Genomic DNA, 16,331 nt, shown 5'->3' on the forward strand with positions numbered 1-16,331 from the left:
TGTCATCTTCATATTCTTTAACTAAATCACCAAATATTCTCATTCTCTTGTTCATTTTTACTTTTAATTCACCAAAATACTTGTTCAAAGTCTTCGGATATCTAGTTCCTACTACTTGTAGACTCTCCTTTATTTGTCTGATAACTGGTAGATCAGTTGACCATTCAACATCTCTGACTCTAGGAAAATATCTTTGAAAGTAGAAAAATAAGTCAATTAGTAATTGACCAAACTTGAACCTTTGAGTTTTATCTGATTTGATCAACTTCAGGTTCTCTAAGAGTTGGTTCTTCATATAGGTACATAGATCACATTCTGTGTCTTCCTTCATCATTTTGTAAGAGGCATGCACTGCAACTGAAGGAATAGAATTCATTCTGCTAGCATAAAATATTCTGTACCCAATTACCATACATGCATATTTTACCAAATAATCTCTAATGGTATTAACAGTCATTTCTCGTTGATCACTTACTAAATTGTGAGCTCTGTTACTTTTGATTTAGGGATCTTTCAAAGAATGGGTACTTCCCCAGTATTGCAGAATCTGGTCATGGAATGAATTGCCTCCAGTGTAATGTCATGAGTTTTTTCAAGGTACATTTTGTCACCATGAACCCTACTGAGGATAATCCTGATGTGTTCCTTGGTAAAATCTTTGAGAAAGTAAATTGCATTGTGAAATTTCTTCTTCTCTATTATGCTATGTTTAGGTTTAATCTTTTTTATCATCTCCATAGAACAGACTCAGCTGGGAGTGAATTACTAGGGACCCTAGGTCTTCTAGTTTACAATCAATATATCCTATAACATTGCCTTTGATAATGACTCCAATGGAAATTTGAGATAGGGCATTTTACCTCGTCTTAAGAAGCTCATGTCTGTCCTTAGGTTCAATAGAACTAGAGGGGACATTTGATGCATATGCCATACTAAACTAATTCCAAATGATAAAAATATTTCAAAGAGAAATACCTTTATTCTTTGAGTTTAGGGTTTGCTGATGTCGAGCAGAACACACTTCTCTGGATAGTTGACTACCACTTTGACTTTCACACTGATAGTATGAAATAGTTGCAAGATTTGTGCAAGTTTCCTTTCTCAATTCTTTAGATCATGAGATGAATTGCTCTGGTTATGCTACTCAGCTTAAGAAAGGTTTCTTGAGAACTAGGTAAGTAGAAATGATGACAAAAGTTACTTTAAACAGGCTCCCACCTACCATAATAAATGCATCACTATTAGGATTCAAACCCTAATTTTACTTTTTACCACTTCGGTTCTTTTGTCTGTTGACAAGTAACAACTATCGATAATAGTGCCTTACCAATATACTCTGGGGGTTTCTAAATTTTTATACTAATATGTTCCCCCTAAGCTTTTTGAAACTCGGTTTACTGATTCAGGGATTTCCACACTTGGTGCAGAAATTGGTTCATCATGTGGCTTCTCTTCAGATTCCTTTTTCTAGGTTTTGTTCATATCCGTTTGAATGGTTTCAACATCAATTTTCCCTTTGGTGTTGATCGGTATGTCTTCTGATGGATTCTTTCTCAGTCTACATGCTCTGGCGGTGTGTCTTGATTTGTTGCAGTGATAGAATACCATTCCAGGTGTTCTCCATGGTTCGATATTTACATTTCCATTCTTCCTTCTACAAGTTGCAGCAGTGTGACCACTACCATGATAGATTAGACAGGTTTCTCTCCAACTAGTTGCTTCTTAACAACAATTCGACTGGTGGTCATAGGTTCTATACTAGTTTGGGTTCCGGTTTATAGGACGTTTAGGGGTGGCTCCATTGGATCTTGGTGGATAATTTCTAGAGTTGTTGATAACTGACCTACACTCAAGAGTTCTATGCCCAAACTTGTTGCATGTATAACAATGACCATTAAATATACCAGGTCTAGCTACATTATTTTGAAAATAAGGAAAAATTTTGTAGGGCTTGCTCCTACATACATTGGCAGTATGGCCTTCCTTAAGACAATTAAAGAAAATAGGTTTAAACTTTTTCTTACCTTTATTCCCACTGTTGTCCTTAGGTGTTGATTGCTTCTTTAGTGCAACATTCCTAGTTCCAGAGGTCTCACCTTCCTCGTATCTAGAGAAACCAAGTCCAGTGGTATCTTTTGATGGTTTTACCGATTCCAGCTTTTGCTCTAGGTTAACAGTACTCCTGTTGAACTTAGCAAGTATTTCTTTGGTCTTAGCAAGTTCCTTGGAAAGAGAATCATTGGTCTTCACCAAGGTTTCATTTTGAGAGATAGCTGCATTCAGTTCAGCTTGCATTTCTTCTTCTTCTTCTTTACCCTCATGTAGATAGGCAGTAATGGTGCCAACTTCTTTCTTTAGTTTAAAGATCTCATGCTCCTTGTCCTTTACCAGATCTTCACCTTTTCTCCTATTTTCCAGTTCCTGACTCATCCTAATATTCAATCCTTCTAACTCCCTCCTTAGGTTAGTTTTGGATTCATTTAGTTTCTCTACTTCTCCAACTAGGGCATCCATGTCTGCTTCATTAGAAGAGTTGGTTTTGTTAAGTTCCATCAACTTCTCAGCAAGCTCTTTTCTCTTGACTAAAGAGGCTTTAAACTTGATCTTGAGTTCATCATAGGATTTTTCAGATTTAGCCAGATAGTGAGTGAGTTTCCTCATACTATATTCTCCCATATCTACTTTCAGATAGTTAGACTTATGGAAAGGTTGGCTCCGATACCAATTCATGAATACTAAGAGGGGGGATGAAATAGTATACTAAATAATCTCAATGAATACTTAAATAGTTTAGGTGCTAACTGGTGAAGTAGGTTAAATAATAACTTGATTAGAACAAAAACAAAGCAGATAGCAAATAAAACATTCACCCAGAAAAGTGCAATCACCATAACAAAAGATGTTTTTTATGTGGAAACCCAAATGGGAAAAAACCACGGTGAGTAAAACTCACAAGTCAACTCTCTATAGAATAGTAACCAGACCGGTTAAGGTCAGACCGGTTAAGGTCTTACAATGTTCTTCACCATAACAGATCCTATTAGGAATCCACATCTCTATTAGGAGATAAGTCCTATTAAAGACTACCCTGTCAAAGGATTTACAAATTCATAACTGTGAATCACCTTGTTAGAGGTTTTACAAAAGGATTGACTGGGCCTACCTGGTTAAGGGTTTCAGACTTGTCGAAGATATTAGTAATCAACAAGTAAATGATCTAGATAGTAGCACAAAATTCTTGAGTAGATCATTTACCATTCCTTGTTAATTCATTTAGGCATTACTTCACTCTTCTATGTTTTTTGCCCTCAATCTCAGTCACAAGATATCTTCTGTTGACCAAAACCTAATCTTAAAAAAAACTTTGCACATAACACCTTCTCTTCTCTCATAGAAAACCCTAGACATGATGTCCTTATATAGGATCATGATTTCATGTTAGTCCAATAAGATTAGACTACAATTTCCTTGGTACAATGCATCTAGACACTTTTGGTAACACGGCACAAAAACATCACCATAGTGTCGGTGGATGGTAACTCATCACACATTGCATGTATACCGGTTAATTATATATACCGATTACCGGTTAACAAGTGATGACTCAAAAACTAGAACATAATCATTCTGATCAAAGGATTAATTGTCGCTCAGGGTCTTGTTCTGCTTGAGATCTTCATACCACTTGGGTTCTTCGGTCATACTAAGACGAGAAAGCATCTTCTGCATAACATGAATAGTCTTCAACAAACAAAGACTATACATACAATATTGGTTAGAATAGATACCGGTTGAGAATAACATATTCATCAAATAAGTGGGTGTCCATGAATGACAATCAAAAATAAACATCATCAAAATACCAACAGAGAGATTATGTAGTATGTGGGATACTACATGAGTTGACATCAATGCCAAAGGGGGAGATTATTAGCATTGTGTTTTCATTGATGTCAACCGATATGGGATGACTACCAGTATGAGAGATGTATATGCAACTTTGTCATGAAGGAGTACAGAATGAGATCTCTTTGATATCACCTTGTGTTGTAGAACACCGGTAAGGTAAGGAAGAGAATGTCATTTAGAGTATTGACCACTGGTGTCATCGGTACACAAGTTAGTGTCTGACTTGTGTGGATGAAATTGTAAGGTTACCGATACCGGTATAGTGTATCACAAGTAAGGAGAGTATGTCAACTGATAAATGAAGTTTTAACAATGGGTAGGATGCTTGGATGTTGTTTGTGATGAAGAGGAAGAATGTTACCTAAATCACATCAACATAGGAGGAGAAGAATGAATAGGTCATAGGTATGCTCTATGGTTGTAGAACAATAGGACTCCAACCAGATGAAGATGTAGTCACCACGTGAAGGGATGAATGAGAGTCAATGTGCCCACACATGATCACATGTGCCTATTTGAGGATGTGTTGCACAAATAGGGAAATCACATGAGTGGATTACAAGATGTAGATGACAAGGTGTCACTCCACCCGTAAGTGGAGCTTATATCCTATTATGCATAATGTGCATTATAATTCTATGAGATAAGGAAGAAGAGGTAAAGGCAAGTGTTTGAAGGCTCGCACCAGATCTACTGGTGAAACAAAGGAATGCCTTGAGTGCATAAAATCAGGGTTATGCACTAGACTGACAAAGAAGACATGGTGGGATGTCGAAATAGATGAAGTGTGATGAGTTTGTCACCTTGACAAACCGACAAAGAGGTTATTCAGGCTGATGAAGAAGGAGGAAAAGTGTTTTAGCTAAAAATAGAGAATCAAAGCAGCATACAAATGTCTTAGTTGGAAACAACTAAAGGATGATAACATGTTGTCATCAGGATGGCTACCGGCAAGCATGAGAACCAGTAAGGAAGCAAAGAGGCTAAGAGATGTGACTCTACCTGATAAGAATGAGCATGCTATGGGTAGACATTTTTGGTAACTGGTTAAGAAGTTCCACTAGTAGTTCAACAAAAGAGAAGACATGAATAATTACCAGTACAATGTAATATATCGATAGGGTTAGTAAACCAATAGAAAAGAGGAACCAGTAGAGTGTTTGGTCAGTGATCCTATCTAGACCGACATGAAGATCAAAGCTGGCAGTTTGTCAATGTGGCAATCTCACAGAGGTCAGTGGAGTGTTGTGTAGGGATAGGTGTCTTTATAAGTGTGCATTTAATATGTATCCCATGATTTATGGATTGGATCAGAGGAATGTGGCTCGAGGAAGAATGAATGATAGAGAAAAATCAGGGAGTTTTTGGCACCCTGATCAATGCAAGGAAATTAGATTGTGAGAAGACCTCAAGAAGGAAGAAACATAGATATTAATGGAATTTTTACAGATGCAAGTCGAGATACAAGGTCATGTTTTCTATATTTGGAAAACATGTATTGGAAGGTGCATTAATGGCAATGTTGTGCAAACAACTATTTGAAGGATCAGATCAAATAAGATCTGATTGGATTTGGTTTGCCTCAAGGTTGATGAGGAAACCCTAACCACCCATGTTTTTGAATTGGATTTTGGCTGGAAAATGAGGTTATAAATAAAGAAGCCTAAATCATTGAAGGTTGCTACTGAATGGAAGAGGATAGAGTTGTTGTGAAGTGTTTGAGTGTTGCATGAGAGAGATAGATTAGTCAAAAAGAAAATAGCTAAGGATAGCAGTGAGAGGGAATGAAGGTTAATCTAGTGATAGGGTTTAACAGAGGGTTGACTAGTATGGTTTGAGCAACCAGTATAGTTGTTACAGTGCATCTAAAGAGATAACCAATAGGATCTTGTACTGGCAGGAAGACAGTTTAGAGGATTGAAGAACAAAACAGTAAGGAGGAGATTTAGTAGAGTAGAAGAAGAGTAGAGGTGAACCAGTAGATTTTACTGGCATTACAATAGTAGATAAGAGCAGCAGAAGAGTGAGTCGGTGCAGTAGAGAAGGTGTCTCATCGGCAAAGTGAGGTATTCGAAATGGTTACAATATTCACTTGTACCAATATTACTAATTTTGTATTTGAAGATATCATTGAGATCACTAAGTTGTAGCTCGGTGCAAGGGTTGTAGCTCCTTTGGTTTGTAGCCCATAAACAAGTTAGGGGTTGGTGCTCCTTGGATTGGTGCCCTAAATTAGGGGTTGTAGCCCTAAACATTGTAACAAAGATTGATTGTGAGGCTGGATTCGAGCAGTAGACTCCATCAGCATTGCTTCCTGAGGTTTTTTCCCATTTTGGGTTTTCCTCGTACATACTAGTATTATGTGATGTCCCTGTGTGTGAATGCATTTGTGATTAGTCTCCCCACTAACCAATATGTATGCATTGTGTTAGATCCCATTACTAGTATATTCACATAATTTAGTTAAAGGGAAAAAGTTTGAGAACCACTGATTCACCCGCCCTCTCAGTGGTGCATTGTGTCTAACATATGAGGACATTTATGTAAGAGGTTATTCTAGTAAAGGTTTAGGGTTTTCAGAACTAGAATAGTTAGAGCTTGAACTGGAACTCAATTAGGCATAGAAGATGCAATAAATAAGTTCAGTCTTATGTTTTTTTATTCAAAGTGACTGTAGTCAGTGAGACTCCTTTGTGTTGAGCATTGTGCTCTAGGGTGTAAGCCTTCCTGCATGTGCAGACCCCCATATTATGTAATATCTTTTAATATGGCTCGTGGATTGATATTGTGGGTCACAAATCCCACCATGGTTTTATCTCTTTGAGGTTTTCCGTGTATAAATTCTTTGTGGTATGGTGTTTATTTGTGTGATTGGTTCATTGATTGCTTTACTTCTTTCAATTATATGTATCCATTTATTGGTTGGTGAATGCATGTTATAATAAGGGTAAAATTGAACATTCTGGCAAAACACTGATTCACCCCCCCCACCCTCTTAGTGTTCTTGGATTCCAACAATTGGTATCAAATCCTTGTGCCTTAGAGGAAGTCTAACAACTTGAGGGAGATCCTAAATCTGAAATCCATGGAAATGATTATGGAGAAGCAACTTCATCTAGTGCTTGATGTTTATGATGCTGAAAGGATGAAGAACTTGAAGTTACAAGATGAATTAAATTCTTCCAAGGAATTGATTCTTATCCTATAGGAGAGGCTTTCATTTGTTCAAGTTAGAAGGAAAGAACTTTTGCAAAATCAGGATAATGAAGAGCAAGATGCCCTTAATGAAAAATGTCAGAACCTGAGTCAAGAGAATATGGTCATGAGGAATGAAATGAAAGCCCTAACTATGAGGATTTCAAAGGAGATTGAAGACTGAAAGATGAATGAAGAAAACCTCGGGAGATCTTTGGAAGATAGATCTGAAGAACGCATCTGGTTGGCTCATGAAAATGATATGTTGAGAATAGAATTAGGGCAATCCTAAGAACTTAAATGACATATGATAATCCTAAGAGATGATTTGACTATTGCAAGGGAGTACAAGGAAAAATTGAAGGCTAGTTCAAGGTCAAAGCTCCAGTACTACAAATGAAGATCAGAACCAGAAGACACTGGTAAGGTAGCTTAATGCTTACAAATTCAATGGTAGATGCTTTGTTTGTAATAAATTTGGTCATATGGCTAGGAAATGTAGAAATAGAGAAAATCATAACTATAATTCTACTTCTGGTCAATGTTCTAAATGCAATAAGTATGGTCATAAGATAGAAGATTGCAGAATGAATGTAAAATGTCATGCATGTGGAAAATTTGGACATATGGCTAATCAGTGCAAGTCAAGCAATTATATCGGTTATAGAAAAGCAATTCAAAATAACAATGTTACATGTTATGCACACAACAATAATGTACATGCATAGCTATGTTTTGTAGAAGCAAAAATCCACCGGTTAGCAATGATGGATTAAATGATAAAGGAAAAGAAAAGATCAATGAAATCCAGCAAGATAATACCAAGAAATGGGTTAGGAAGTCAAACAATGAATCAACAGAGGGAATTTCTCTAGTTACTCAATCGAAAGAGGAGATTGCTCCTACACTGACAGGAAGCGCATCCGATAACTAAGGCAAATGCCTTAGGGTTAGGCAAATTTCATGAAAAATATTGCATAAGCCCCGAGAAGAAGTTCTTGAAGATGTTTGACAAAGATCTAGTATGTTCCACCAGAATTCATTCATATCAATGACAGATTAGGGTTTATTGAAGGTTAAAAGCTATAATCCACTTCATTTTTAATCACCTTGCATTTGTTAGACACAATGCACCACTGAGAGGGGGGATGAATAAATGGTTCTCAATATTTTCCCTCTAACTATCCCATGTGTGTATATTGGTTATAAGATCTAACTCAATGCAGACTTACTAGCTAGTGGGGAGACTAAACACAAATGCATTCACACATAAAGGGACATTACATAACACTAGCATATATGAGGAAAACCCAAGATGGGAAAAACCTCGGTGAGAAATGTTGTTGGAGACTACTGCTCCAATCCAGCCTCACAATGAATCTCTAATTACAATGTTTAGGGTACCAATCCAAGGAGAAACAACCCTTAATTTTAGGGCACCAACCCAAGGAGCACCAACCCAAGGAGCAAAAACCCCTAATTTTAGGGCACCAACCCAAGGAGCTACAACCCCTGCACCTAGCTACAACTCAGTGAATACAATGAGTATATTCAAATACAATAGTAATAGTCTTGTTACAAATGGATTTTGTAACTCTTCTACAAATCTCACTACTGATTCTCCTCTCTCCACTGCTCTGTAAGTTTTCTACTCACCTCTCAGCTACAACCCTATCTCATTATTCAACCTTATCAGTTTAGTCTCTTCTCCCCTATCGGTTTTCTCTCTGTTGGTTCTCTCTGCTGGTTGCCTCTTCTCTCAACTTCTTTGCTTCTCTCCACCACTGGTCTTGATAACTCAATCAGATATCTACCATTTGATTCCTATTGGTCCTCAGCTTCCCTTCTCTACACTCTGATATGCCTCTTCTCTACCGATTTGGTCACCACTATTTTCCTCCTCTGTCAGACTTAGTGACCGACTACTGGTTTCCTCGCTCTTGCCAATTGAACTCTTCAACCTGATTCTCTCTCACACTTACTCTCTCCTCTAACTCTCGATGAGTACTTGACTAATTTTCTCTCTTTTGCAGCAGCAGTACTCTCTCCTTCAGTAGCCCATCCATTGATTTTGGCTTCCTATTTATCAACTTTTTTTCCCGCTTAAAGCCAATTCAAATTTTAGGTGGTTAGGCTTTCTTCCACTAAAAAAATCTTCATCAAATCTGATCTGAGCTACCTTGGATCACTCACCTACTTTGGAGGGATATGTCATCACGCATTTTTTATCTGTCTATAGTATGTTTGCCAAGAATAGAAAACTCGACTATGATTTTTGGCATTGAAATCTGTGAACTCATTTATGACCCAACTATTTCCTTCTTTAGGTCCTCCTGCAATTTGATTTCCTCTCTTTGATTCAAGTGCCAAAAACTCCCTAATCTTTCTCTGTCATTCATTCTTCCTCGATCTGCACTCGTCTGATCCGATCCACAAATCACGGGCTCCATATTAAATGCACAACTATAGAAAAACCTATCCCTACACAACACTTCACCAACCTTTGTGAGCTTTCCACTTCAACTCCACATGGAATCCATGTCGATATCCACTTCAACAAAGATCTATGTTTTGGCTAGACTCGGTCACTGACAATCAACACACAATTGGTCCTTCTTTTCTATCGATTCACTAACCCTGCCGATATCTCACACTTTACTGGTTAACCATCATGTTTGCACTTTTTTGATCTGCCAATGGAACACTTTAACTAGTTGTCAGTTATGCCTATCCATAAAATTCTCATTCTCATCAGGTAGGAGCTCATCACTTAGCCTCTTTTCTTCCTTACTGATTCTCATGCTGGCTGGTAGCCATTCTGATGACACCATATCATCAACCTTTAGTTGGTTCCATCTAAAGCATCGACATACCGGTTGCATTCTCTATCTGCAGATGCTCCACATTGCCTTCTTCACCATCAAACCATACATCGTCACAATTAGTTTATCAAGGTGTCAAAACCATCACTCTTCATTTGTTTTGGCAACTCAACATGCCTTCTTTGTATGTCTAGTGCATATCCCTGATTTCATACACTTGAGGCATTCCTTTGATTCACTGGTAGAGCTGATGTCAACCTTCAAACATCCGCCTTTACCTCTTCTTCCTTATCTCACAGAACTATGATGCATACTATGCATAATAGGAGATAATCTCCACTTACTAATGGTAGTGGATCTTTGTCATCTTCATTCTGCAATGTACTCATGTGTCTTCCTTGCTTGTGCAACATACCTTCAAACAGGCACATGTGATCCGGTTTGGGGCACACTCACTGCCAATCATCTCTTCACATCTTGATTGCATCTTCATCCAGTAGGAGTCATGTTGTTTTGCATCCACACAACATACCGGTGACCTATACATATTTCTCCTCCTGTGTTAATCTGATTTAGGTAACATTCTGCCTCTTCATCACAAACAACAACTCAATATATTTCCCACTCAAAGATGTCATCATGTACTGGTTGTTATATCATATGGGTCTCCTTTCCATATCTTCCACACAAGTCAAACACTAACTTGTCTACCAGTGACTCAATTGTGACTCCAATGGTCATTCTTTTGAATGACATTCATCTTCTTTACCAGTGACCCGTATGTTGGCAATTGACACTATATTGGTTGGTTTCACTATGTTGTCATTGATGGCAACATGATTTTGTGTTCCGGCTTCATGTTTTGATTCTATGGTGTACCAATAGACACTTCACAAATTCTACACCGACAACGGCACTGACACTAGTAGGCCAAAAGGATTTCTTTGGTCACCAGCAATATAGGCCGACATGGTATAGAAAAGGTTATCGATATTGGAGGCCGACATCTCTTGGATCTGACATCGACAATTTGTTTTAATGTTTTATACATTTATGCTATCTGGCCGACATGTAATTTGATATTGTATATATCTTTATAAGCCAACATAAGGCATAAAAGTTGTATAGGGTATATAGGGCAGTTTGATTAGATCATTCTGATATACAGGGAGATAGACATGAGATAGGACATTATGATGATGTATATGTAATGTGATGTGAAATATATCAAAGAGATTATGTATGTGAGGAATTTATTGTAAGGGTTATTCTGGTAAAGTGGTTTAGGGTTTCTAACTGGAATAAAATAGAGTTTAAACTAGAACTGTATTCTGGCATAGAAGATTCTATCTTAGTAGTTCACACTTCTCCCGAGTGTTATCTAGAATTTTATGTAGTTAGTGAGGCTCCTATTGTGATTGAGCAGCGTGCTCTAGGTTGTAAGCCTTCTTGCAAGTGCAAGCCCCTCATATATTGTAATATCTCTTCATATGGCTAGTGGATTGATATTGTGGATCATAAATCCCACCGTGGTTTTTTCTCTTTGAGGTTTTCCATGTATAAATCTATGTGTTATGATTCTTATTTATGTGATTGGATTATTAGTTTCTTTAATTTTTTCAATTTTCTTTATACTGGTATACCAGTTGGTGTATGCATATTTTGTTAAGGCTAAAATCTATTATTCTGGTATAACACTATTTCACCCCCCTTCTCAGTGTTATTGGTTTCCAACAATTGGTATCAAAGCCTTGTCCTTGGAAGAAGTTTAACAACTTGAGGAAGATCCTGAAACCAAAATCCATGAATATGGATTTGGAGAAGCAGCTTGAGATGTCACTTGAAGATTATGATGTTGAAAGGTTGAATAACTTAAAGCTACAAGATGAATTGAATTCTTCTAAGGAATTAATTATTGTCCTACAAGAGAGGCTATAACTTGTTCAACCTAGGAGGAAGGAACTCTTTCAAAATTAGGATGATGAAGAGAAAAATGCACTTAAGGAGAAATGTCATAAATTGAGTCAGGAGAACATGGTTATGAAAAATGCAAGTTATAACTATGAGGATGTCTATGGAGATTGAGGACAGAAAGAAAATGGAAGAAAATCTTGTTGCATCTATGAAGAACAAGTTTTAAGAATGTGGTAGGTTGGTTAAGGAAAATGATATGTTGAGAACTGATTTGGTACAATCCCAAAGCAATGAGTAAGAGCTTGAGAGATAAATGATAATACTAAGACAAGATTTAACTACTGTTGTCATTCCTATGAAGTGTGATACCTGCAGCTACAACACAAACACTCAATAGTTCATTACAAGCATGGTTAGCAAATAAGAAGCAAATGAAAGATGAACCATGACAAAGCGACCTATGCCCTCCTAAGAGATGCGAGTATGGATTTTCTCTTGAATCTAGATAAGAAATCCTAGTGACTTGAGTACACCTAGATGGAGGATTTGAAATGATAATGATATGCAAAGATGAGATTGATTAAGCTAGATTGATCCAAGAGACTAATTAAGCTAAAGCTATGCATGATTAAGCTATGATGATGATGTAATTAAGCTAGAAAAGAGATTGATTAAGCTACATGATTCAACAATTATGCTAGAAAATGATCAAACTAAGCTAAATCTAAGATGCAATTGCCTATAACAATAACGCTTAAATGATATGCCTTTAGTAACAATGCCTAAATTGATAATGAGATGGGATCCTTTGTGCTCCAAAATGGGCGATATTTATAGGATTTCCAAGGCCATGGATGAGGTGGCAAGAATCAACGGTCAAGATTGAGTCTAAAGATATCAAGGGTGAAATTGGAGGAGGTTGGAGAAGAGGTTGGAAGAAGGGACACTTGTCAACTCTGTGGTGACAAGTGTCAAGGAGATTTGCTCATGAGAGGGAAAGTGTCCAAGGGAGGAGACATGTGGCCAAAGTGTCATGTGTCTCAAGGGAAGTATATCCACACCATAAGAGGTTAGGATAAGGAGGTTAGAATGTGCAAGATAGGATAGGGTTAGCTAGATCCAAGGTTAGGTGGAATGGGTTAGGTTAGGGGATGGTTAGGTTAGATGGTTAGAAGTTAGGAGGCATGTGGGTAATTTGAATTTAAAAATTCAAATAATAGGAAAAGACATTAATTTTCAACAACTCATAAATTGATTTATTTTAATTAATTAGATGATTAGAAGAATTGATTGAAATGGGGGGAGGATTAACTAATTTGAATTAATTAATCAAAGGGGACCATGGAATGAACTTAATTAATAATTCCTTAGATTTATTAATAAGTAGATGAAAGGGAGCATTTAATCAAATTGCTAATGAATTCAATTAAATTAGGGAGGGTGATGCAAAGGCCTACCCAAACTCCTAATGACAAGCCCCAAAATGGTTAGGCTAGTGACCCCCTAACTACACACAAGGGTCTTGCAAGGAAGGAATCTACACCTTGGATGAAAATATACACAAATTCACTAAGCTTAGGCCTACTCAAGATGAGTAAAAGGCTTCAACTCCTCAAACATGCTTTACCAGTGACCCCTAACCTTGGGATTTTGAATTTGGCCAACACATGTCATCTAAGGACTCTTTCACACCCTCATTTTGGTTTAGGGCACCAATTCCTTATACCTCTTTTGTAAACCTACCCCCTTGGCTTGTAGCCCTATTTGACAATAGAATGGATCTTATCTTCAAAATGTTTCACACACCCATACAAAAACAATATTATTTTAGACACCCTTTTGGAAGTTATACTCTTCCCCAAAAATGGTTTGGCCAGATCAGGAATTACAAGGTCTTCTCCCTTTAGAGGCTAAGAGACCTAATAGGGGCAATTAGCCCTATTTTCCAAAGTAACTACCTTTACCAGTAAAAAAAATGGAAAATTAAATCTATGGGCATGTGGGGGGTAGTTATAAACCTCTAATTCTTGGGTTACATGCCTGGAATCCACCGCTATGACAACTTATGATGACTATCCTAAAACTTGTCCTAGATAGTCACATAGAGATGCCTACCTAATATTGCTCTTTTCTCCACACAACAAAGTTTCCCTTGCAGAAATCCATGAAAAAAGTAAAAAAAAAAGGCTTATCTTGCATCCCTCCAAAGGAACAGTCTTCTAATGGACCAGAGTGCAAGATAAAGCCATTTTTATTCAAAACCCTCTCCAAACCCTCAATTTATGGGTTACAGTCAGAAGAATGGAAGGTTCTCTCTACTCCAAAATAGTTAAGACCTCAAAACACCACAAGAATAAATCTATTTCATCTCCCTATATACTCCATGGATGGTGGGGTTGCAATCAATCCGTATAGACAGATACAACTCCTGCAAACACAAAATTTCTAGGAAAACTATAGTATTTTGTGTATTACTGATTCTCAAACTCCAAACTCTAACACCAAAAACCTTGGGAATCATTCCCACAAGGCTTATACAACTCTCCAATTGTTTCCCACCAAATTTGGATTAGGTTGGAGCCATTGAAACACTTCTCCCAATCGATTTACAAAAAGTTGCACTTTTGCACTCAAAAGTTACATTTTTGCAATTTTGCACAAAAAGTTTGTTGGGACCTATTAAATTTTTATAAATTTGGGAGGCCCATTTCTATTTTTGCATCTACTATCAAAGGACTACCTAATGGGTCAGATCAATTAGATTCATTTCAAGGAAGGACAAAACAAAACATAGTTTGCATCGTCCCCTCGCGCACAAATTCCAAGTAAATGTAATTGGTTGGTATATTGCCAGTGCCCCTGCATGATTCTTGAAGAGGCTCAGAAACCTTCAAGAAAAAGAAAATGGCAAGAGTCGTGTGACAGAGGAAAGGACCCAGAGGGTTTTCAAGCAAAGGGCCAGGCATAAACCATTTATCCCATATTGGTGGTGGGGAGGAGCGTTTTAGTATTTAAATGGACAGCCACACACATTCATAGTGTCAAAGCTTAAGGGCTTTTGACAAGGAGCTAGCTCAGTGACCTAGTGCACCCCACATGTGTGCATGCATCCCAAGGTAACCAAATTTTGTAGCAAAAAGGCAAAATAACCAGTGGGCAAGTCAAGGCAGATCCAATGGTGGTTGCTAGGTCGTGATGGGAAGCTGCTCGTTAGAGTATCCATCGCGACTAGGCGACAAGGCGAGCCCAGGTCTAGTGAAGGGTTCGGCCTAAAGTGATGTGGTGACAAGTGGCACCTAATTGGATCCAAAGGTGAACTAGTGGTTGACACATGGTGGGCCCGATAGAAGGGGTGAGCGGCAAAGAGAAATTCAAGACCTCGCGACATAAACCCAATCTCCAGCTTGCTAGCATAAAATGCTAATACCCATAAGACTAGAGACCTTGCAAGTGAGCAGATCTGGAGATGATCCAATGGTTGTCGCTAGGTTGTGATGAGAAACTAGTAGTTGGCATATCCCTCGCAACCTTGTGACAAAGAAGAGCTCCATTCCAGCGTTGAACCATGACTGACAGTTAATGCAAGTGGTTAAGGCAGGTGGTTCATTCTGGTGGTTAGCGAGGGCCATGCTAAGGTGTCAGAGTGGAGATCCTAGAATGAATACCCTCACAATAGGTGGCACCAAGTTGTGAACTCTGGAGCCAATCAGAGGGTGCCACATGGTGACACCATGGCATAAAATAGAGCCACTCAGAAAGAGATGAGGATCAAGCAAGTTGAGAAGGATCTAACGGTTGGCCAAGTTGATCAGACAATGGTCACTATACCGCGATCAGAGGACATGTGATGTTTATTCGCTGCAACTTGGCAACCGAGTGTTGGGGCCCACTAAGAGAGAAAATCAAAGTTGATCATACGATCATAGTTTTATTTTGGTCATGAGTCTAGGCCGTGCTCAGGCGGTAGGACTGGGACCCCGGAGCCAATCAAGGGATGCCACATGTCGAGCCTATCAAAAAAGAAAGTGATAGAGGCTAGATAAGGTCCAGGCAAGTCGAGCAGATCAATGGTGATCTAAAGAAGATCAACGGTTGTCTCCAGGTCACAACAAAAACTTTCTTAGTGGCTAATAGCAATGACTTGGCAACTAAAGGAAAAATGCTCAAAGAAAAGGTCTCCTGATCCGTTGGTGCCAAAGAATTTCAAATATTCAAATGAAATATCGGCAGAGCTATGCAAGTTGCATATGACATTGCTTCAAGAGAAAAATGAGTTGGTGAGAGGTACCCAAGAGATCTTCAGGGAGATATGTGAAGAACATAATGGTGTGTCACTTTGTGATATGAACTCATCCATACTTTGGTACAAGATGATCCATCGGCTTTATTAGGTTGCTAGTTGTTGTAACCAATTTTGGGTAATAGGGGCCTACCCTTTCGGCCATTGTCCATGTGAATGCCCAGTGAATTAATGAGGCATGCATCCCAGAA

This window comes from Cryptomeria japonica, chromosome 7, assembly GCF_030272615.1.
Source record: "Cryptomeria japonica chromosome 7, Sugi_1.0, whole genome shotgun sequence".
Classification (NCBI taxonomy): Eukaryota; Viridiplantae; Streptophyta; class Pinopsida; order Cupressales; family Cupressaceae; genus Cryptomeria; species Cryptomeria japonica.